This window comes from Mus musculus, chromosome 10 (assembly GCF_000001635.26).
Source record: "Mus musculus strain C57BL/6J chromosome 10, GRCm38.p6 C57BL/6J".
NCBI lineage: Eukaryota > Metazoa > Chordata > Mammalia > Rodentia > Muridae > Mus > Mus musculus.
The window spans coordinates 125,378,436-125,402,824 of NC_000076.6; the positions used below are offsets into that span (position 1 = coordinate 125,378,436).

Below are 24,389 nucleotides of genomic sequence, written 5' to 3' on the forward strand. Positions count from 1 at the left end.
TGTCCCTTGAAATATCCAAATGTGACCACTAACTCTGAAGCTAAATGAAAACTTCACCCTGAATTTTTATGGTTTTGTTTGTTTGGTTGGTTGGTTGGTTTTTGGCAGCATTGATATTCATAGCTGAGTACCCTTCTATATGCTCCCCAAACCAGAAATTTTTACATGTCGGAAAGATGCATAGTATTGGGGATTCAGTATGTTGTTTCTATCATGAACTTTCTCTTTGGCTTAGGCTATGAAGTGCTGTGTTGAAATGCATAAATGGTTACGTAAAGAATTCTTTCATGATTAAGAAAGTTCTTCCTGAAGACACACCCCCAAAATAATAATATTCAGATTAAATGATCAAATCAATCATTTATTGGTTAAAGACATTATTTACTTTCTCAAAACAAACCAAGAAATGGGCTTCCCTAACTTCTGAAAATGAGCAGGCTGGGCTCTGAGAGTTGATAAATAGATTTTAGTCAAATGGCTTAGTTGCTAAGTCAAAAATCTGATGGAGATCTATGTGTTCATTTTTTAGTCTCTGATCAAAGAGGCAACATAACAGACATAGAGAAAATGGTATAACCATGAAAGAGTATACCACAGAATTTGACAGACCACAGAGAGCCAAGTTCTAGATTTACCAACAGCTTTCCTTACACCACAGAGAGATGAGTTCTAGAGTTACCAACAGCTTGCCTCAGAGACATAATTTGGGCATTTTAACTCATGAGAATATACTAAGAAGGCATTACCTATTCTGTTTATAGTCACCACTGAAAAGCTAAAATAGTATTAAGAAGAACATGGTATGGGGAAAAGATCACATTCTCTAGCTTTAAGTGTATCAAAAGCGTTCTCAAACTCTCTACTCTGTTCAGACATCCACTGGTACCCACCACAAAAGGGTCTAGGGCCTCCCTGGCTCCTGCTGTCCCTTACCAGGGAGCTGAGATTCTGGTTTTACTGTCAGGCCATAATGCTCCTTGAATTGCTTGTTTTTGTAAGCTCTAATATGTTAGAACATCTGTAAATTTCCTACCTTTCCTTCAAATGCTTCTTTTTAAATTTTTTTAGATAATTATTAACTTTATTTTATGTGTATGTGGGTATGTGCCTGAGTGTATGTATGTATGTATGTATGTATGTGCACTGCATGCACACAGGGCCCACAGAGGTCAGAAGAGAGTGTCCGGTCCTCTGAATCTGGAGTTACAGACAGTTGTGAGATGCTAAGTGGTACCAGGAAGCCAATCCAGCTCCTCTGAAAGAGCAGTAAGTACTCTTAAGCCCTGATCATCTCTACAGATCAAAATACTCCCTCCAAATAACAAGCGAAGCTTACCGTCCTTGGTAATCATGTGACAGGGCCCAGCTTACTAGACATCCATTGCTAGGCTCTTGTTTTAAACATTTCTTAAGGGCTGTTTCTTCAAAATCATCTTTAAAACCACTGAAGCACTGAATATATGTAGATACTAATAAACATGTTTTGAGATTAACAGTCTAAATCTAGAGAGCTCCTCCAAAGAGATGTGTCATCTTGGCAAAGTATTCCACCCCAGGCATTGCTTATCTCATATATAGCACACGTGTAAAAAATGATGCTTCTAAGGGTTTTAGAAATCATGCATAAAGCACAATAATCCATCTGACATACAGAAGTGCTCAAAAGACTATCTTTATTCATGTTATCGATCATATTTTTCCCTAATGACTTCATTGGTATCATATCTCTAAGCCCAGCTATTACACACATGCATGAACACATACACACACACACACACACATTTATATCCCCAATCTCATTAATATACAAAAGACAAAAATTTGTATTGGTTATTGTCTTATTTAGGGTTTCTATTGCTGCAACCAAGCACCATAACCAAAAGATCAAGTTGGGGAGGAAAGGGCTCATTTAGCTTACATGAGTGTTCATGAATGAAGGAAGCCGGGGTAGGAACTCTAATAGTGCAGGATCCTAGAGGCAGGAGCCGATGCAGAGGCCATGAAGGCTACTGCTTACTGACTTGCTCAGACTGCTTTCTTGTAGAGCCCAGGACTACCAGTTTAGGAATGGCTCCACCCACAATGGGCAGGGCCTTCCCCTACAATCACTAATTGAGAAAATGCCCTGCAGCAGCCTTTCATGGAGGCATTTCCTCAATTGAGGCTCCTTCTTCTCTGATCACTCCATCTTGGGTCAAGCTGACAAGAACCCAGTCAGAACACTTACCTAGTTTCCAACTGAAATCACAATTTAAAGTCACGTTTCTTTCATCCCTCCCAGTGGATTCTTCACCTGCTAATTCATTCCGCTGAAGCCACAGACAGGAAAACGCAGTTCCGTGATCATACAGCAGAGCTTTCCAAAGTACACCCTATGCATGCTTTGATTTCCTGCGTCATGGCCTTCCTAATTCACCACACTAGATTATACTGATGGCCAAATACATCATGAACAGCAGTTCAAATTGCTCAAATGAGTACCATTATCACTGAAGTCATCTGTGTGTTTCTGGGCTTTCTTAAACTTTGGTGCCTCAAGAATGCAGTGCTTATGAAATGGAGCCCAGCCAACTCACAGGAGAAGCAGACAGGAAAACTGAGAATCTTAACTAGACAGAGGAAACAAGAGGCTTGTAAACTGTCACCATAGATACACAGTTGCCCACTCAACCAAGAAAGAGATTTGTTTTATTGGTCCAGGAAAACTGAGTAAACACCTCAGAAGAACAGAGGGGATTTAGTCATAATTGGAACCACCCTTAAAATAATAGGCTCCCTTCCTAAGTATCCTTGAAACAAATGAGTGTGGTTTACAGAAGATGCTGAAGTATGCCATGCATGCTACTGGAAACACTAGGGTGCTCTCTACATTTCCCAAAGTCTCACAATCCACCAAATGGCCACAGAGGACATAAACTTACACATCATTATCCCTGACATCAGAAATCCACTGTGTGTGTGGAGAAAGGAAAAAAAAAAGTCTTACAAAGGCTACTGTCGCTGCAGACTTAAAGCAAATACATTAGAAAATCAGTGTCGCTAAAAGTTAGAAACCTCTGAACTATCCTGAGTGAGAGAAAATTTGAGTGTAGAGTCTAAGCTCATCTCCGAAGGTAAAATTAATACTAGGGATAGAAATTCTAGACAACAGCAGGATTTCAGAGCAAAAGGGTAGCATGAGCCAAGACATGGTGCTGAGGGCAGAATGAGTCTGAGGGAGACACAGAAACAGTTCAGTTCCATTTTTGTTTGATGACAGTAAGATCTGAGCCAGGAATGCTGTTTCAAATCATATCCTTTGGGGACCCAGGTAGTGGGAATTACCATTATTATTATTACTCTGCAGTGAGGTGGTGTGCCTCAGGAAGAGTATCTAACAGTGTGTGTGTTTTAGATATATATCAGCCACAACTTAAAAAAAAAAAGGACAGTGAGAACAATGACAGACAAGGAGGTCTTTCAAAAGTCTAAATGAATGTGGAAGCAGAGAATGCACTGTAGAAACAGGAAAGAAGGGAGAAATGAAGGAAGGAAGGAGAAGGAAAGAAAGAAGGGAAGGAAAAGGGAAGAAGGTGAAAGAATGAAGAAGAAAGAATGAAGAAGAAAGGAAGGAAGGAGGAAGGAAGAAAGAAGGAAGGAAAAAGGGAGGCAGGAAGGAAGGAGGAAAGAAAGGAAGGAAGAAGCAAACTATCAAACAGGGGAGGCAGTGAAGACACTAAAGTTTTGTGGGTGGTTTGGAGCACTTATTGTTCCACCAGAATTCCTGCCTGGCCACAGGAAGCAGCCTCTTTACAGAGGGGGGCTATCCCAAAAGCTGTTACCTGTCTTTGGGATACTTTCTTCTAGTTGTGCTGACTTGCTTGGCCAAGGTGGGAGAGGAAGGGCTTATCCCACCCTTGCAGGGAATTGAAATGCCAGGACTGGGGATGTACCTGCTCATAGGAAAAGGGAAGTGTGGATGGGGGAACTGTTGTGGGAGGGACTGACCTGGAGCGGGCAGTGAGCAGGATGTAAAGTAAATAAGTTGGTTGTTGTATTTTTGTTTGTTTGTTTTTAATAAAAGGCTACTGAATACTGGAGGTGTCCTTAGTACAGCTTAGGGAGCTATCCAGCACCAGTGTGGCTACTTCTACTAAGCCACAGAGTTTGAGGGAAGGGCAGGGATACATGCAACAGATTTCAGGTTATGCCTATATGTACTACTTTATCCATGTAATGCAGTGCTGAGAACAGAATGCAGGGTTTTGTGCCCATTACCAGGAGAGCACTCTACCAACTGAGCCACATCCCCAGTCCAGCCCAGTTGCTTGAAGCTGCAAGATAAGGTTATGTCCCTAAGTTATGGAGGATACCAGCAAAAGATTGTAGAATCCCTCTGGGATGTGACCCTCTTGTCTTTAGACATTTCCACTGTAACGTGCCACAATATATTGCCAACCTCGCCAAATAGAAACAAATGTCTGCCGTCCTACTGATACATGATCCTTTAAGACTGGGAGTTAAATTAACAGATTTTCTTTCTAAATTACCTGCTTCAGAGAGTTTGGTGTAGTAGTATAAGGAAAAGCAATATACCATGGTGTCAGGTAAGCTGCTTTAAACATAATCTAATGAAGAATTAATACAGTTTTGCAGTGAATAATACTGAGAAAATAAATATTTAAAAAGGTTTTCTTTAGAATACCATTGATTTATATAAATCATTATCTAAACAAACGTTTCACTTGTATCTGTTTAAATAAGATACTTTCAACCTAAAGCTGTTATAATGGCAAATATTGCCAAATATTAATAACTGATTTCTGCCATGAAAACTACATGAACACTGCCATGGAAATACCCATTAATACCTTTAACAGAAAAGAAAACCGAAGGAAAAAAAACTTTCCCTTAGCACAGTGTAGCTGTCACTCAAAAGCTTTGTGGGATTTCCAGAAACTCCTTAGGGATTTCGATGAATATTAATGAAAGTGCTTGCGAGAGTTTTGTTATTAGGTCAGGAAAATTATTTACAGAATATGTGCATCATTTATCAACACCAATATTTATGAATACATTGGGGATGTCTCTGTGAGCCCTACCTGGACTGGTTTTAGTGTCATTAAGCTCAGTGTTTAATTTGTAATTAACTATTTCTATTTTTTTTTATAATGCTGGGGGTGGAACCATGGGCTCTTTGCATTTAAGACACATTCCCCAGCTCCTTTTCTAACACTTTTGTCTTTTCAGTTCTCTCTCTCTCTCTCTCTCTCTCTCTCTCTCTCTCTCACGCACACACACACACACACACACACACACATATGATCTGAAAAAATATATATCTATGCACATATGCATACATGCACATATGTATACATACACACACAGGGCAGGCCCCTGTATTTTCTGGATGTCCAGTGTGGTGGGGCTATTACCATTTATCATCTACAGATGGTCTGTTGGGCTCCTCCATGACACTCTGAGTGTAAAGCAGTGGGTCTCCCACACAACAACCCAGCCTTCGGTGTCCAACCTTTATGTGACAAACTGAGAAAATACAGCTTTCTCTGAAATAATTTAAAATGTTCTGTTGCTCATTAAATATCACTATAGAGCCCTTTCCTGTTGCCTTTCCTGACACATTGATCCAACTGGGTTTCTTTTTTTTTCCCCCTCTCTTTGATTGTTTAGTTAGTTGGTTAGTTGGCTGATTTTTGGCTGGGAGGGTGTTTTGATTTTGATGTGCTTCGTTTTCATTATAGAAGTCTTTATGTAGCCCAGGATGGCCCTTCAAATTGTGATGCAATGGAAATGGGCCCTGCACTCCTGACCAGTTTGTTTCTCCCTCCAAAGAACTACAGTGATGGACTTGAGTACCTGGCTCATCCAAAAAAGTTTTGAGAAAGCCTGCCACAAAACAGGGCACCAAATAAATGAGCCTATTCAATGTTTAATTATTTACCACCAATATGTCATCTAGCAGGCTTTTCCGATCTGTTAAGATAAATAAGCCAGTGAAGTGGAAATAACCTTTAAAGCCCTAAGGCCAATATTAATATTGGCTAGCTACAATGCCTTAAATGATTTCTATGCATGTGTTAGTTCTAAACACTATGGCACTTAATCTTTCTAATCTATATGAAATTTGTTCTTATCTTCTTTTTACAAAAAAAAAAAAAAAAAAAAAAGGAACCAAGAGTGGAAGAGATTTAACAACTAGTCCAAATTGGCAAGAAGCAGAACCTAAAATCATAATACAGGCACACCAGTCTCACTTGCTCTGATCTCTGCCCATCCCAGATGAGTGAGATATTTGACCTCCATTCCCAAGACCAAGAACACATAGAATGCTTTCTCTAGTAAGTATAATTTATGATAAAATAGAATATCTGACTGAAGAGATTCCCGACTCCTGGGTCAATCTCAAAAAAGTTCTGATGAAGACAGATGTCAAGACATGGAAACCAGTAAGGGCCTTAACCACTGAAATAGTCAGAGGCCAGGATGAGAAGGGGAGAGAGGCAGTGAGAATGCTTACTGTGATTGTTGTATCCACGCTAGTTGTCAGGTCTGACTTATGACACCTCACATTCAGCATCTTCTTCCATGTTCAAAAATACCATAGAAAGTCAACTCTCTCCTGTCACGAGACCTGTCACTAAGCGGTCTCTTAGGAGCAACTTAAACCTAGAGTCCATGAAGGAGTCTTTCCTGAGTGGCTTTCCTGTCTGCTTTGGGTGGGTTTCACACAGGTATTTAAGGTGTATGTGCCTCATTTGCTAATTCACCATCCAAGAGAAGGTGCTTCTCTAATCCACATAAACACATCTTACAGACTAGACGGCTGGCGGGAACATGAGGCTAGGAGCCCCTCCAAAGAGTTTTGGCATTCCCGTCTTAGAGGGCAGAGTGCCCGTGACCCTTCCTGCTTGAGTCGGAGCTGGAGACACAGGAGGGTCAGCTGCTGTTCTTGGTAGGTTTCCTTCCCCCTCCTCTCGTGTCACATCTGCTTCTGTTGCTCTTGACTTCACTCTTTCTATAATTTGTCTTTCGGAACTACCATGTGCCAGGCACTGAAGAACATGACAGAAAGAAGTGTTTGCCCTATGAAGCAGTGACTATTTCTGTTCACAATGCCTGCAGAAACTTTATGGTGCCTACTCCTGCTGAGATATGGAGGTTTTGGTTCCAGAGAGAATTTTGTTTTGTTTGTTTTAAATTTTTTCTTCTTTGTATATTCTGTATTTTTAAAAAATGGTTGAAAGAATAGCTAAGTAGTTAGAAAATTTGTGAGTACAAGCCAAGATCCAGAGAAACAAATAAATCAAAACTTTGAGATGGCAAGAAGAAGAAAAAGAAGAAGAAGAAGAAGAAGAAGGAGAAGGAGAAGGAGAAGGAGAAGGAGAAGGAGAAGGAGAAGGAGAAGGAGAAGGAGAAGGAGAAGGAGAAGGAGAAGGAGAAGGAGAAGGAGAAGAAGAAGAAGAAGAAGAAGAAGAAGAAGAAGTGTTTGCCCTGGGTTAACTCAACAAAAGGCAAAAGCTGCATTATGCAGAGCTGTTTATTCCATCTCTCTCACTGAATACTTGCTATGGCTTCAATATGCTTTGTCCCCAACAAATCTCATGTAGAGTCCTCAACTTCTTACAGAATGGTGTTGTGCCAAGCGCTACTGGCGACTTGAAGGGGGAGTTGGGATTTGGGGAATACCACTCATAATGCTTCTGACAAGATTAGTGACGTCAGGTGAGGTTGGGTTAGTTACTGGGGTAGCAGTTAACCACACCACATGTTTGGCCACTTTTGTATGTTCCGTTCACCCTACTACATTCGCACGTTATCATGCTACCAAGGGACACTAACAACATGCTAGTACCATTATGTTTATGTTTCGCATCCATCTGTACCATGAGGCAAATCAGCTTCCTTGGTTTTCTAATATGTTTTCCAGCATCAGGTGTTGTGTTAGACACAACACTGCTGCAGACTAAGACACTAGCTATGCTGATAGAGTAAGCCCTGAGCCTAGACATGTCTGTAAATATGAGTGTACACAATTCTCCCCTATAAGGTCCTTATATGTTTATAGAAAAGAGTCATATCATGCCTGAAGACAGACAACATTCTAATGACACTAAGGTTACTATACTTTTCAACCTCCAGGAATGAGTAAATTACTCTTGTCTAAAAATATAGAAGAAAGTGCAACATGATAGCTTTTCTCAAAGGGAGGGGCAATCAATACATTGGCAAAGACAGTCCCAGGGAGGGACTCCTGAAGAAGGAGTCTATCACCAACTGACACAGGGTCACTCACAGTGAACAAGAATGCAGAACCAAATGCTTGGGTCCCTGAGGTACACCACTTCCAAAAGGTGCCTTTTGGCAGATCTGATAAGTACTTTTTACAACTGCTAAAGTCTGTTTGGATTAACTGGGATATAGGTCTCATTCTTAGAGAAAAAAGGAAGTGGCAAAAACTGAAAAACAAGAGGTGCTGAGAAAGATTAACCAGATAACTAGAATCCCCGGCTACTCGTGTCTGTGTGTGTGTGTGTGTGTGTGTGTGTGTGTGTCTGTGTGTGTCTGTGTGTGTCTGTGTGTGTCTGTGTGTGTGTCTGTGCTCATACTTCTCAGAATGTGAATTTCTTGAGACCACATCACAGTAACTCCAGTAGTAACTGGAATGAAGCTGGGGTGTCAAAATTAGCTACTGCCCATTCTAAGGGGTTCCCGTAGTTTATTTTCCATAGTAGTAATTCAGAATGGGTACAGCCAATCTTATTTTGTAGACAAGGGAAAAAAATGAAGACAAAATTACTAATAATACACTGCACCTTACAAAAATACAGAAACCATTATGGTGGTCTCTGGGTCTCACTCTCTCTGTATTCTGTTTCCTTTTATCCCGTGTGTATCTCCAGAGTGTTTGATGAGTGAGAATAGAGTCAAAAGAATCATCTAGAGACACACTTATTTCACCTCAGGTACCCAGAATAAAATTCTGGATAAGGAACATATTTTTTGTTTGTTTGTTTGTTTGTTTGTTTGTTTAGGTCGTTCTGCCTTCCCTACCTGTAGGAAAGATGGAGGCCCAAAATATAGGGCTGATGTTAAAATGAGATGTGTGTGTCTAGAGACAAAGGGGGCATTTGCAGGAATGTGTACTGATTTGTATCTAAGAAACTGTTGGTAATTGATGATTGCTTCAGAAAAGAGTGGCACTTCCCTTTCACCTCTATTCCCAGAGAGGAGGGCCACTGCAAAGTTCCCCTGGGCTGCACAGAATCCAAAGCCAGCCTTGCTATTTTAACAAGATTTTGCTTCAAAATAAAAGTTACGAATAAGACGTGGAAGGGGGCATTGCACAGTGATAGAGCTCGTGGTCTAATCCTCAACTGCTCCCCCACTGCTTGCTTTGTGGGTTTCTTTCTTTATGAGCTGTTACAGCATATACTGAGCTAGCTGCCCTCTACCGCGCCCCGCCCCTTCATCTCTAAAATTATTCCGTTACCCTCCCATGTAAAAGGACTTAAAAGCAGAACATATGGAGAGTTAGGCTTGCCTGACTGTCTTCATGTAACTTAATTTGTTCGACTCTCATCTGCATTCTGTGGCCCACACCCAACTCTGATTTTCCTCTTGCCTTCTCTAAATCCTCACCTTTGTGGTTTGGGTGACAGGGCACGGGTCAAGGGAACCTGAGAAGGCCTCGGGAGCCTTGCTGTCCTAGCTGACTGGGTTCAGGCATGAAGCCTGGAACACCCAAAAAAAGCATTTGTGCCCACGGTTTCCTCCTGTCGGGGCTTTTTGAGTCTCGAGCATCGTTCCTGCTATTTTTAATCCCTTCACTGCATCTCCTTTTGGTTTGGGGAGGGAGAAGGGCATGGACGATTAGCTTTTGTATTGCCACTACACAGTTCAATGTGGCCCGGTTTTAATTTTCCACCAAAAAGGGAGTTAAAGAAACACTTGCAGAGAAATTGGTGTGTGTGTGTGTGTGTGTCTGTGTGTGTGTGTGTGTGTGTGTGTGTGTGTGTGTGTGTGTGTGTGTGTGTGTGTAATTGCCCCAGAGTAGTCCAACCAGGAAGTGAGAGACACCCAGAGCACTACTTACTGCTCCTCCCAAAGCAATCTGCAGCCCTCTTGGCTAGTGGAAGTAAAGAATGCAGAAGCCAGCAGGGAAGCAGCATCCGCTGAGGCTCACAGCCACCTGTGTGCTACCTGCCCAAGACTGGTGTCCCCAGCGTGATGAAATAGCTCAGGAAGCCCAGAGGACCACAGGTGGTACTGGCTCTTCTCAGGTCCCTGGAAGACAGCGTAACCTTTAGGCCAGGCCACAAGCCTCTCCTGCATCTGTCCAGTGGTCTCCGGTCTCCACCCAGGTTTCCTGGGGACCGAAACAGGACACCTTCCCTTCTCCCCAGGTGCGGATCTTCTGCTGAAAGGGCAGCCGTTCCTTCCACGCACTTCCCCACCCATCCACACCCACTTCAATGACACCACCCCAGACGCTGTGGGTCTGGGGAGATGTGGGCGAGCATGGCAGGGGCATTCGCCTGGCAGTGCCCGCCTGATGTTCCGCCGTGCCCAGAGGAGGCGCCACAGCATAGTTGAGCAGCGCCAGCAGCTGGTGGCCTCGACCCTGAGACTTCTGAATCCCCGAACCTTGGGGACCCTGAAGCTCCCGCCGCAGCCCGCGCCCGCTCGGCTTCGGGATTTTTTGTCTATATAAGGGCTCGAGGCACTTGGAGCGCCGGCTGGCACCGGCTGCCATTTCTCCGCACCCGCCTGCGGTCCCTGGGTAACCTCACTCGCCCTCCTCCCGCCTCCTCCTCCTCCTCCTCCCGTCCTCCCCGGGAGCACCGCCTTTACCTGACTCTGACACCCGGTGCGCACCGCCGCTCTCCCGGTCCCCCCGCCCAGCAGCAGCCGCCCGGCCTCGCTGTCATCCGCTGAATGGAATTATTTATTTATTTATGTCCCCTGACGTGTCCTCCCCTACCGAGGCCCGGGAGAGGGGTGCGGGAGCAGAGGCGGGCTGGGGTGCCCGGGAGCGCGCCTGGGTGCGGTGAGGGGGTGGACGCGGGAGCGGGGTGCGGGCTGGGGGCGCGAGGAAGGGAGGCGCACTGAGCATGCTCCTGAGGGCTCAGCGGTTGGCGCTGGTCTGCGCGGGTTCTGTGGCTCCCGGCACTCCATTTCGGATTTTAGTTCTGACCCGGAGCGATCTGCTGTGGCTGGGCAGCCCAGACTTGCTCCGGCCTAGCGCTTTGGCGCCCAACCTGAGGAGGCAGGTGTGAGGTGGCCTGAGAGACCTAGGCTGTTATGCAATGTCTAGATAAGGATGCAGAGAGGAGCCTGCAGAATGCAGAGAAAAGAGCTACGACAGAAAAGGCTGCGTGACTCATCCATCCATCCATCCATCCATCCAGTCGTTCGTTATTCATTCAGTTAAGGACTTCCGTTAGGAATGAGTGCTGGCTTGATTGAGGATAGAGAAAGGTGTGCTGTAGGAGCACCAGAGACAAATCCTTCCAAGAAAAACGTAAAACTTACAAGCATGGAAAACAGCTCAAAACACTGAAAGTGTAGAAGTTGCGGGCAGTGGTTGGTTATCAATTGTAAATAATTTATGTCACTCACATTATTTAAGTTTCACGACGGGATTTAGTTATTTAAGCAAGAATAACACTAAGGACTATGGTAAACCCCACAGATGTTGAGTTGGCCTTTTTTTTCACCCTAACATGCCCTTCTTGGGGAAGTTGAAAAGAGGAAGGAAGGGTTGGAACTGAAGGGTTGGACAACTCGAAGACTGACATCTCTACTTAGAGAAAAACCTTGTGGCACTATATGTGCTTGAATTTGAGAGCAAGGCTACAATTTTCTGCCCATTTAATTGGCCTTTCCTGTCCTGATCATCATGATGCGATACTCCATTAGATTCGGTCACTGTTACTCATGTTACACACATTTGGAGACCGAGGCAGTAAGGTGGGATCACTTGGGTACACATTCAGGACGTCTTACTATGTCTCCTCTAGGCAGTCTGCAGGGCAGAATTTTAATATCAATTTCTGCCATTACAAAAGAGGGAACTGTTTTCATAAGATTTGAGCGCGACAATATGTGTAGTGAACAGAAGATAATTTGAGAGGCTGTTAACTTCAAAACGGCTCAGCCAAAAAGTTCTGTGGCTAAAGATGTTTGCCACCAAGCCTGGTGACCCGAGTTCAAACCCCAGAATCTACATGGCAGAGCAGACCTACACTTGTAAGCTGTCCTCTGACTTCCACACACCTGGCAAACAAGACCAGTTGCGTACACACACACACACACACACACACACACACACACACTTAAGTGCACGCACAAGCACACACCCTAACAATGATGAATGTTAAATGTTTCTAAGAACGTTAATAGTCCAAAAGGAAAACTTGAGGCAGGATATTCTAGAAAACCCATTTTTACAAGGGGGGGGGGAGGGAACAAAACAGTATAAATGAATAATTGTGGAAGATAAGAATTGAGTACCTAACAAAGATTATAAATGTCTTTATTTTATTGGCACTAAAGAGTAATAAACGTTTAAAACAAGCAATGTAGAGACACAGCAAGGACATGTTCTTGGATGTTTGCAATTAAGATGTTTTTTGGTTATTTGTCACTTCAGTTTCTTTTCACAGTAAAGGAACAGGAAGCACAAGAAACATACAGTGCTTAAATTAATCCACTCGTTCCTCTCCTTCTCCCGTGTTGTGTGATTTGTTTTTATCTTTTTCTCTCCAGGCTCTGGAACTACTTAACTCATTTGCTAAACTTACAACCTTCAACGCTCAACCCTTTAGCACCATAGCAGGCTTTCATCGCAAGTGCTACTTTTCTAGAATTTAAATCTCAGGATCCAGATGGGCCTGTGAGTACAGCTGGGGCAGGAAGACTTGTACCTTCAAGGCCACATGCCTTCATGCCCCAGCGTAGACTATGAGTATCTGGACTCTAAACAGTAAGTGTGATATAACCAAGGTCCTGCTCAGAAAGTTGGCTTTCTCTATTATCACTCTCTCCATGGCCATGCGTCTATAGAAGAGATCAACACCCTGAAGTCTCGGGTTTCTCCAGCTGCTGTGGTAGAATACAATAGACTGTGTAGGTTAAACAATGCATGCTTGCTTCTGCCAGAGACACAGCAGTGTGCCAGCAGGCCAGGTAGACTGAGTTCTGATCTGCCATCTCCTAGCTGTTTCCCCAAAGGTCAGGTCAGGAGCCTGCTGGCCAGCTTTGAGTTCTCCTGGAGAGCACTACTAATTCTTGCCACCTTCGTGGCCTCACTACAATGAATTACCTTCCTATATACCTTTAGCTCCAAATAATCATAACCAGTATGAGAGTTTCAATTCGTAGATTGTAGAAAAAATACAGATACATAGTCAAGGCAACCAGACAACTAGAGCAACTCCTGTACTTTTCTTTAGGTAAGACATCAAAGGGCAAAATGACTTCTCAGAGATACTTCTGCCAAGTGGGTAAAGCTAATCCATATCACATGGTGATGGGGGCTAAGGAGAACTAAGGAATCTACGTCAATGCTAACAGTCTATAGGTGGCCATGATCTCCTGCAGAAAATGGATCCAACCTGTGGAGTAATTATGAACTTCAACAAGCTCAGCTAAGCAATAGACTCTGGGTATTGCCTCCATATGGTATAGTGTCTGTCTTTGCCGTAGGTTAGCTCAGCCATGAGTATGAAGCTTAGAGTCAGTGCTTGGTAGAATCACTTCTTTTCTGTATCATTCAAAGGAGAAGGCAAGAGCCACCAGATGTATCTAAAGGACAAAGATAGTGTTTGGAGATTTGCCGCAAGACCATGAAAACTTTCCAGCCCTCTCTAAGGAAATCTGTCCATCTGAGCATTTCTCCAATCCCTACACTGACCCGAGACATGGACCACCATACCCTGATAGGCTGCTTGAGCACCAGGTGGCTAACACACTGGGGTCCTGGTAAGGTGCATCATCCTGCTGGGTGGGAAGTAAGCTTCCTGAACTTTAGGAAACACTATTCCTCTGGAAAATGTTTAATAACCCAGTGGCCCCAGGGTCCCCATGGCATTCTCCCTCCAGCATAAAGGAAATGTGCAGTTTTTAATATTTTAACCATGTAAAAGTAAGGACACCATCTGTTTGCCCAGAGTTTACAGGTGGCATAGGCCACATCATATTTACAGCTACCACTATATATAGCCATAGCCTGAGGTATTTGCTGTTGATAGGTGTCACACACTGTGTTTTTTGGAAACCAACAATTCAGCATTCTAATTGGTTTGATGATATCAGTATTAACGAAATCTATGTACAGATTACATATTATCTCTCTGTCATCTATATAACAGCTATTATATATATATATATATATATATATATATATGTCTATTATCTATGCATGTATCTATCTGTATCATCTACATCTCTTATCATTCATCTATTAAAATAAATGTATGTCTACATGCACTTGACAAGCTAAGCGTGGAGTTCACAACACACACAGTTTGTAAACTCTTATTGATCTAATACCATGAGAAGTAGACTATGCCTTTCTGTAGATCATTTCACCAAGTTGTATGTGCTTTTTTACTTTCAACAGTCTCACCTTTCAAAATGAAGTATGCTCATTTTTTAATATTTTCTTGGTGTTTTTAAGTATGATTTCCTGCAAGGAAAATTCGCACATGGTAGGTGTTATAGCTTTGAGTTTTGGTAAATGTTCACATCTCTGTAAGCAGTGCTATAACCGGCAGTCAGTTCTTTAGCTCCATCTCCAGCACTTGACAACTAGTAATTTTAGGTTTTCATCTCATATTTTTCTAAAATTAACAGAAAAGAAAAAAGCGCTTGTAAGTCTTGTTTCTTGCTCTTGACAAGTTATTCCATCTCACAGGCAGGCTTCCAACTCAGTGCCATCCCAGCAGCCCTTGGGAAGCTCTCTGGACACTTACACTCACCTGAGAGATTTCCACGGCAGCACACCATGATGTGTTCATCCAGCTAGAGTGTCATTTTGCTCAGGGGCTTTCCCTTCTCCCATTTCCAATCAGTCAAGCTAGCTCCCTCCTCCTCAGAGGTCACGGCTCTAAGATTCGCAGACCTTCCCCTCTCACACTGAGTGAGCGCGATGAGGCTCCAGGACTAGTGAGCTCAAATGAATGTATACTTCAACTCTAGCAACTCTAAGCATATCCCCGATGTCTCCCTAGAACTGTTAGATCTCAGTGGCTTTAATGCTTCATTAAATTCTAACTCCATTTAGCAGGGAACACTTTTACTAGTGGAACTTACAGTAAGGTATTATTAAGGATAGAAAAGTTTATTTTTAGACAATGTCAATGAATCCTAACTCAAGCCCTACTCGGGATTCCCTGGGATGACTAAAATGCTCTTCTGAAGGAGCCACTTACAAGTGGCACTTATCCTCCCCCGGGATTCCATCCTCTGTGAGGGCAAGGGATGACATTTCTCCTGGGAAGCTCTTTTTGACAAATGTGAATGGCCTGGAAATAAAGATGAAGGGACAGTCCAATGTGCCTCGAAACCATGTGGTCATGATCCTGTCCCTGTGGTAGGAGATGACTCAGTGGTAAGACCTTGCTGTTTGCAACAACAGGAAAGAAAGACGAAGACATTTTTCTGAGTCAATCAACCAGGTGCTGGGGGCCTTGACTGCACTCATACAGAGAATCTAAAAATGTTGGTCTCCTGGGATGGAAAATTGTGATCCTGAGTGAATGGGGTTCTTATGAAAATGTGGTTTTAAAGAAGGGAAAGGGAAGGGAAAGGGAAGGGGAGGGGAGGGGAGGGGAAGGGGAAGGGAGGGGAGGGAAAAGGAAAGGGGAGGAAAAAGGAAAGAGAAGGAAGAAAAGGAAAGAAAAGAAAAGGAAAGAAAGAGGAAGGAAAGGGAGGGAGGGAGGGAGGAAGGAAGGAAGGAAGGAAGGAAGGAAGGAAGGAAGGAAGGAAGGAAGGAAGGAAGGAAGGAGACTTAGGAGGAAATTCAAGGGATCTGTGGATCTGTTGTATAGAAAGCTAATGACAATGTATTCTTGAGAAAGGCCAAGAGACTAGACATTAGGTTTTCTTACTACAGCAATGATATCTACATGGAATGATGCATGTGGCTTAGCTAAATTTAATCATTCCTCACTATATCCATCAAGATTCCCTGTTATACATCATGCATACTATTTTATTCATGAAAGAAAGTGAAGGGTAAACCGAGGCCACAAGTTAAAAGTTGCTATGGGTTTTTAAAGCTAAGCATTTTTATTTAAAACAATGAGAAAGGACTGAAGGAGTTAAAGGGTCCCAGGCTAAACCACCAACCAAGAAGTACACATGGAGGGACCTATAGCTCCAGCCACATTTGTAGCAGAGAATGACTTTGTCGGGTATCAATGGGAGGAGAGGCCCTTGGTTCTGTGAAGGCTCAATGCCCCACCAGGGGCATACCAGGGTGGGGAGACAGGAGGGGGTGAGCAAGTTATCTTTTGCCAGCAGTCAGAACATTCCTCGAGGAAAGTTTCCTTGTGAGAATACGGAGAGAATAAAGCACAAAGTTGGATGAAATTATCTTCTGTGGTTTCTTAGCAAAGAAAGCAGTTTCTATGGAGAACAATAAAACACTCATGAAATAATTAGTTCTGTGTCCCAACTGATCTTATTAGATATTTATTCTCAATATTTCTCATTTTAATTTCCTATCTTATAAGTATAATTAGCCTTAATGAGGGGTTTTGAATTATTTTTCATTATACAGATGGAAATACTGTAATATTATGGGCAAACTTTCAAATAAACCTGAGCTGAGGCCTTCTCTCTCTGCCGTCAAATGAGAATTATGAGTATAACTTTATATACATAAGAACTACGCATCAGATAAAAATAAAACTTAGTTTTTACACATTCAAACCAGAAGTAGGTGACTAAATGCACATTATACACTAAGGTAAAAATATTTGGCTATTATTACATCTTAAACACATCTTCTGTGACTTCAGTGTATGGGGCTACTTCATGCTTTCCAGTGGACACATTCATATGTAATCTCAATGACTGAACCAATTACCTATGAATATTTATGAAAAGCTTATTGTGCTCAACCAGAAAGGAAAACAATAGACACCCAATGAGTATCAGGACTTACGTTAAAATCTATTTTCATAACAAACACAAAGAGATGTCTTTCTGTTCCTCATTAGAGGAAGCTGAGGTGTGTAGATTTTAAGTTCCACCACACAGCAGTATAGAGTCCACTCAGCTTTGACTTCAGGATTTGTGGGGCATCTAATCTGCTTTAGGACTACACTTTCTTAGGTTGTAGGTACAGAGAAGGAGAAGCTGTCTTCGCTTTCAAAGACTGCAAAGCAGGAGACATTCAAGTTACAACATTTACATAGATGACTACAAATCAAAGAAAGGAGATGGCCCACATGGACATCCAGAGCAGGCGGCTTGGCTTAGCAATTCAAATGAGACAACACTCAGCAATTTCTTGCTGAGCAGGGAGCAAGCCAGAGAAGCATCAGAGGCCAGTGCAAAGGGCACTATCTCACTGGATCTGAACCCTGGTGCTGCAACTTAGGAACTAGAACACTGAGTCTCAACCTGGGCCGTGATCTGTCTAAGGATTGTATATCATAGTACTAATTGCCAAGGTTGGTGCTCTGAAAATGAAAAGCTAACATCTGTGAATCAGGTAGAGGCACGCCCAGTCCAGCGCATGCTACAGATTGTTGATCTGCTCATAATTTAAAGAAAAGGAAATGGACTTTAAAAAGCCAGTGTGTAAAAAGCTTTTGTGTGGAGAAAAAATGAGATGTGAAGTGGCGAGGAATCACACACTGTGTGTGTGGATGTGTCAGATCCTCCAGGTCTCTACAGAAACATCTCTATGATGTAAGTTTAGAGATTTTGTGGTTCAGAGAAATGCAGTATGGTAAAAGGAGCAGGGCTGTAATTTATAAAAGTTGGGATTCACAAACTCACTTTGAGATGTCCCATATCATTATCTTCAGCTGACCGTACTTTCCCCCTTATTTCTAATGAGTCCCTTTATTCTGATACTCATACCCCCATAATCTCCCCTGCACCCGTCTTCTCCTCTCATTTCTGGATGCTTTATTTTATTAAGAGTAATAATATCACTGCTTCTTAGTTGATTTCCATAAGCCTCCAGTTTTCTCTGTTACCCAATCATCAGCAACATCTTCACTAACTCTAGATAACAGGGGTCTCTCTCTCTCTCTCTCTCCCTCTCCCTCTTTCTATTTTCTTTTTTGTTGTTTTGCTGTACTTATTTTGATTGTTTCTAGCAGGGTTTCTCTATTCATGGAACCTAGGATGCCATCAAATTCACGATCCTCTTACCTACCATAACCTCCCCAGGAATGCCAGGTTTGAGCCATGCACCATCTGATTGACTGGAATTACATACAGCTTAATCCTAGGTTACCGGTGCCATCATTTCTTTGTCTCTTTAGTTTCCTCACATAAGTTAATGTCTATAAACCAATTACTTCTTCATTTATATTAAGATCATGTTCTTAACAACCAACTTTTCTATTTGAGAGCAATAGGAGAACTAGAATGGTTAGATGGGTTGGAGGATGGAAGGGCAAAAAAGAAGATAGAATATGATTCAGATAACCAGTACTAAGGGCCTTCTGTGAAATCTTTATAAGGACCTACCACTGTAGACGGTTTCCTAAAACATATACATGCACGCATTTAAAGAAGTTCAGAAGAAGTCACCCTGTAACAAGGGCACAATACTCCCAAGAGAGATTACAAACTAGAAAATACAAACCTTAGCACCAGAAATGAGTTACTTTTTAAAATTTTTTAGTCAGTGGGGTTCCATGGATCCATAATCATTACAGGCTGATGTCAAGGCTCTTGGTGACACTACAGAACTTGATGATGAAACCGGGATGTTATTGACGTGAAACCTTCATCCCTAGTAGTTAGCTTTCACAGAAGTAGATGCAACCAGAGGCTCAGAACTATGTAGCTTTGCATGCTATCAGAAGAAGGAGGAATCATCAATCTTACCCAGCTGTGAGTACAGCGAACTACAACAGTGTCGGTCAGGACAAGATATGACCACTAGTACAATAGCGGCACAGAGGTTAGGAGAGTAACCAACTACTTTTGGATTGGGTTTAAAGCGGTTTCATGGTGGTTTTTTTTTAATATTTTTATTAGGTATTTTCCTCATTTACATTTCCAATGCTATCCCAAAAGTCCCCCATACCTGCCCCCCATTCCCCTACCTACTCACTCCCACCTTTTGGCCCTGGTGTTCCCCTGTACTGGGACATATACAGTTTGCATGTCTAATGGGCCTCTCTATCCAGTGATGGCCTACTAGGCCATGTTTTGATACCTATGCAGCTAGACTCAAGAGCTCCGGGGTTTCATAATGTTGTTCCACCTATAGGGTTGCAGATCCCTTTAGTTCCTTGGGTACTTTCTCTAGCTCCTCCATTGGGGGCTCTGTGATCCATCCAATAGCTGACTGTGAGCATCCACTTCTGTGTTTGCTAGGCCCCGGCCTAGTCTCACAAGAGACAGCTATATCTAGGTCCTTTCAGCAAAATCTTGCTAGTGTATGCAATGGTGTCAGCTTTGGAGGCTGATTATGGGACGGATCCCTGGATATGGCAGTCTCCAGATGGTCCATCCTTTGGTCTCTGATCCAAACTTTGTCTCTGTAACTCATTCCATGGGCATTTTGTTCCCAATACTAAGAAGGGGCAAAGTGTCCACACTTTGGTCTTCATTCTTCTTGAGTTTCATGTGTTTCACAAATTGTATCTTATATCTTGGATATTCTAAGTTTCTGGGCTAATATCCACTTATCAGTGAGTATATATCATTTGAGTTCTTTTGAAGTCAAAGTATCACTTTTTGCAGATGATATGATAGTATATATATGTGACCCTAAAAATTCCACTAGAGAACTCCTAAACCTGATAAACAGCTTCAGTGAAGTAGCTGGATATAAAATTAACTCAAACAAGTCAATGGCCTTTCTCTACACAAAGAATAAACAGGCTGAGAAAGAAATTAGGGAAACAACACCCTTCTCAATAGTCACAAATAATATAAAATACCTGGCATGACTCTAACTAAAGAAGTGAAAGATATGTATAAGAAGTTCAAGTCTCCGAAGAAAGAAATTAAAGAAGATCTCAGAAGATGGAAAGATCTCCCATGCTCATGGATTGGCAGGATCAACATTGTAAAAATGGCTATCTTGCCTAAAGCAATCTACAGATTCAATGTAATCCCCATCAAAATTCCAACTCAATTCTTCAACAAATTAGAAAGAGCAATCTGCAAATTCATCTGGAATAACAAAAAACCTAGGATAGCAAAAACTCTTCTCAAGGATAAAAGAACCCCTGGTGGAATCACCATGCCTGACCTAAAGCTGTACTACAGAGCAATTGTGGTTTATTTGTGTTTGTAATGACTTGGATGAGAATGGCTGGCCATATGCTCGCTCATATACTTGAATATGAGGTCCCTAGTTGGTAGAACAGTTTGATTGTTTGGGGGGAGTGTTAGGATGTGTGGCTTAGTTATGGGAGGAGTGTCTATGGGGGTACGTTTTGAAGTTTTAAAAGACTTGTGATGCCCTCCCTGTCTCTCTCATCTATACATCTCTCTGCCTGGTAGTCGTGGATCCAAATGTAAAGTATCAGCTGTCCCTGCCACCATGACCTTGCTCTACTCCACCATCATGAACCATAATCCTCTGAAATTTTAATTCCAAATTAAATGCCTTCTTCCATAAATTCTCTTGGTCATGGTGTTTTATCACAGAAATAGAAAAGTAACTAAGAAAGATTGAACATATATCTGGCACCATTATCCGGTCACCAGCTCATGTGTAGGACGGTAAGGCCCCTATTCTGCTAAATGGCATAGATGGAAACACTGCATAGTGACTTATTGCTATTCCCATATGCCAATGCATCGCTAAGTCACCACCAGAGAAATTTCTTCCTGCAGTAGGGAGTAATTAACACCAAGACCTACAACTGGACAAAATGTAGGGAATAAGAAAATGCAGAATGTTTAGCCCTAAATGAGTCCTTCATACCACTCCATTTTTGCCAAGGCAACTGGGATTTTAAAGCCCTTACAAAGAAATATAGGTGTCAAGGTTAAAGATATCAGGCATGCTTCTCCAATGGTTAAATATCATAGGCAGGTATCAAAATGTCACACTATACTATATAAAGAACACACAACTCTGAAGAGAAACCAGAGTATACATTGTACCATCATAATAAATACGTACAATTATATGTCAAAAACTTTTTTTTTTCAGAAGAAAATATCACTCTTTGGAATAACTTTCCCCAAAACAGGTCAGAAGATACTTATAGTTCTGTCCAATATCCAGATGGAGGGAACTCTAAGATGAGAGTCCAAGAAGAAAAACGAGAAAGCACAAGGAAGCAGGCACTGCTGGGGTTCTCCTGCTTGCCGCTGTCTGATCACCTCTCTTGATTCACGGTGCCCACACCATGCCAATAACCACATCCTTCCTCAGACCTAGCATGAAAACCAGCTCTTCTTGAGCTCCAAGCTCTTGTTTCTTAAATCTTCTTTGCCATGCAAACCTGAATCATTGTTTTTTTCTCTTCTTAACCCGTTGTTGTTGTTGTTGTTGTTTGTTTGTTTGTTTTTGTTTTTTGTTTTTTTTTTTTGTTTTTTGTGATAGAAGTGTTAGCCATGATGCATGTAATGGGTAAAGAGAAGATGATCATCTTTTCACCCCTAATGTACAAAGCTGGAGGCAGGGAGACAAAATATATCTGAGATTCTATGAGGTTGGGCCAGGGGCTCATGCCATATTACTTCTTTTACATCTAGTTTTAAATATAGAAAATTAAATATCATTTTCCCACATGCATACATAAAAAGAGGAGGGAGAGAGAGGAAAGGGGAGGAAGAGGGAGAGGGAGACTTTGGGTTCAATAAAATTATTTTAGTAGGCTTAAGAAGGTGGGTTAGGAAAAGGAGATAAACTCAGAAGAAAGGTTAGAGACACCTGAGAACATAGGTGTGGGCTTCTCTTGAGAGGCACATGGGACTGCTTTTGATGTAGGTCACACTTTATATCCAGTGCGGAGCTCAGACTCCCAATATTTTCACCACATGACTGCTGGAGTTCCAGGAGGTGCTGCTACAATAGGACAGATCTCTATCTTTCTAAAAAGTTAATTATTTCTAGAACATGATATTAGCTACTAATTAATTCAATTAATTCTTTTTTGTTGATGTTGTTGTTTGGTTTTTGTTTTTTGTATTTTTTTGTTTTTTTTGTTTTTTGTTTTTGTTTTTGTTTTTGTTTTTGTTTTTTGAGACAGGGTTTCTCTGTGTAGCCCTGGCTGTCCTGGAACTCACTCTGTAGACCAGGCTGGCCTCGAACTCAGAAATCCGCCTGCCTCTGCCTCCGGAGTGCTGGGATTAAAGGTGTGCGCCACCACGCCCAGCTACTAATTAATTCTTAATTATTCTTAACTAAGATAATGATTTTTGCCTACCTGCTTTTAGAATTCAAATAATAATATAATCTATGGGGGCCACTTCTAATCATGAGATAGGCAACATACACTTATAATAATGATGATGATGATGATGGTGGTGGTGGTGGTGGTGATGATGGTGGTGATGATGATGGTGGTGGTGATGGTGGTGGTTATGGTGGTGATGATGATGGTGGTGGTGGTGGTGGTAGTGATGGTGGTGGTGATGATGCATCTGACCTGTATTAAACCTAACCTGTGCAATGGCACTGAGCTATTCATTCACTCACTAACTCAAGCCCTATGTTCTCTTCCAGCTTTGCCCCTTGACACCTCCTTCCCAGTGCTTCCCAAAGCTCACCTACCACCACAAGAGCCTTTCCACGACCCCTGTCTCAGATGGCATCAGGCTCTTTCACATTTCAGTTGACTCTGTCTGTCTACTGTTTTGTGCCTCTCTCCCCAGAGAAGCCATATTCTGCCAGAATGTCATTCCACTAATATGAAGGACGCGTGTTGGATTAGTCTTCCTGTTACATACCAAGGATCCTTTTCTATCAAGTGTCTGTAACACATGTCACGTTGAATTATAATGTCTGTGTTGATTTCATTAAAACCTTCCTTCTCCCTACATTCCACTGCCATTGCGTGTCAATTCACTTTACAGTCAATAACTAACACAGAGTAACCTGTACATCTGGATGTGTTAAATGAAGAATATTTAAAGATTTGTGCGTAGTATCTTCTATAATGAGTTACTATACACACCCCTTATTTTGTCCCATGGTTCTAGAAAGAACCTATGTATTACTACGTGACTCTCTTCTCTCCTCATTGTTCTTTGTTTTATCCAAGGCAAGAAGGAATGGTATAAAGATTCAAGGGTTCTTGTTGCTGGCCACAGGTAAACGAGTATACATGAAATGTGTATTAAAATTGACTTAAATATTTACTGTACATGCGCTAAAGTTGAGAGCAGGAAGTTTGAAAATAATTCTACAGGCCGCATATAATGAAGCCAAGGTGACTATACTAAGCAGGCTAAGTTAAACTCACAAATCTAGAAACATTTTTAAAAATAAAACTACAGGGGGTCTTCGTTTTGAATTGATTTCTTCTACAAGATTCAAAGAGACCAAGGAAAAATGGATTACACTTGGGGGCAGTCCAAAGTAACAAAGCTGAAATGTCAAGAAAGCTAGAAAATCCCCCAAGGAACCCTCATCTCACTAGAAACAGGAGGTTCAAGGTGATCAATAAGAAAGGCCCCAGCCCCTCCAAGAAGGTGACAGGAAGTCACCATTGCTCCTCCCTTACAGGGAAGGTAACCTGGCAGAAACTAACCTGCCTTTCTGTATCAGTTCTTCCTTTGATGATCCAGCTCCTCTCAAAACCTCTCATCACGTATGACAAGAGCTCCTTCTACTGTGAGAAGGGCTGTGTCAGACTCATGAACTGGATAATGAAGGCCAAGTGGATCAGCCATCTAGGATCCTTTGAAAGTCTGGTTCATCCATAGGTCTGCTTAGAGAGATTCTGTGCGAAGAGCAAAGAGTTTTGGCAATCAGTTGTCATCCTTGGTAATACCACTGGATTACATATTAGGTAGATATGCATTGGTTTTTAAAACTTGCATCCTCATCTTTGCTCCTGTCTTTCCTAAGTGCCTCAAATGTTCTGTGTTAGTTTTCCTGTCTGAGCATATCATTACCCTCACTCGGCAAGGCCCTGCTCACAAGTCATGGACAGGAGAATGCTCTTCTCCTGCAGCCCAATGGACTCCTGTTATTCTCAGCACCTAAATTCTTATCCTCT

General features: G+C 42.2%; 1 protein-coding gene across 7 annotated transcripts in view; it reads right to left on the minus strand.

The window, feature by feature from the left end:
- Positions 1-11,151, minus strand: part of Slc16a7 (solute carrier family 16 (monocarboxylic acid transporters), member 7) — a 170,317-nt gene extending 159,166 nt beyond the window's left edge. For 4 of the 7 annotated variants that reach the window (XM_030244968.1, XM_006513410.4, XM_030244969.1 and 1 more), the window contains exon 1: positions 10,852-11,113. The gene's annotated coding sequence lies outside the window, so the exon portion shown is untranslated. Of the gene's footprint in view, positions 1-10,093; positions 10,285-10,851 lie in introns of all 7 variants that reach the window. The other 3 variants (XM_006513408.4, XM_006513406.4, XM_006513409.4) reach the window with 3 other exon arrangements.
- Positions 11,152-24,389: the final 13,238 nt, after the last annotated feature.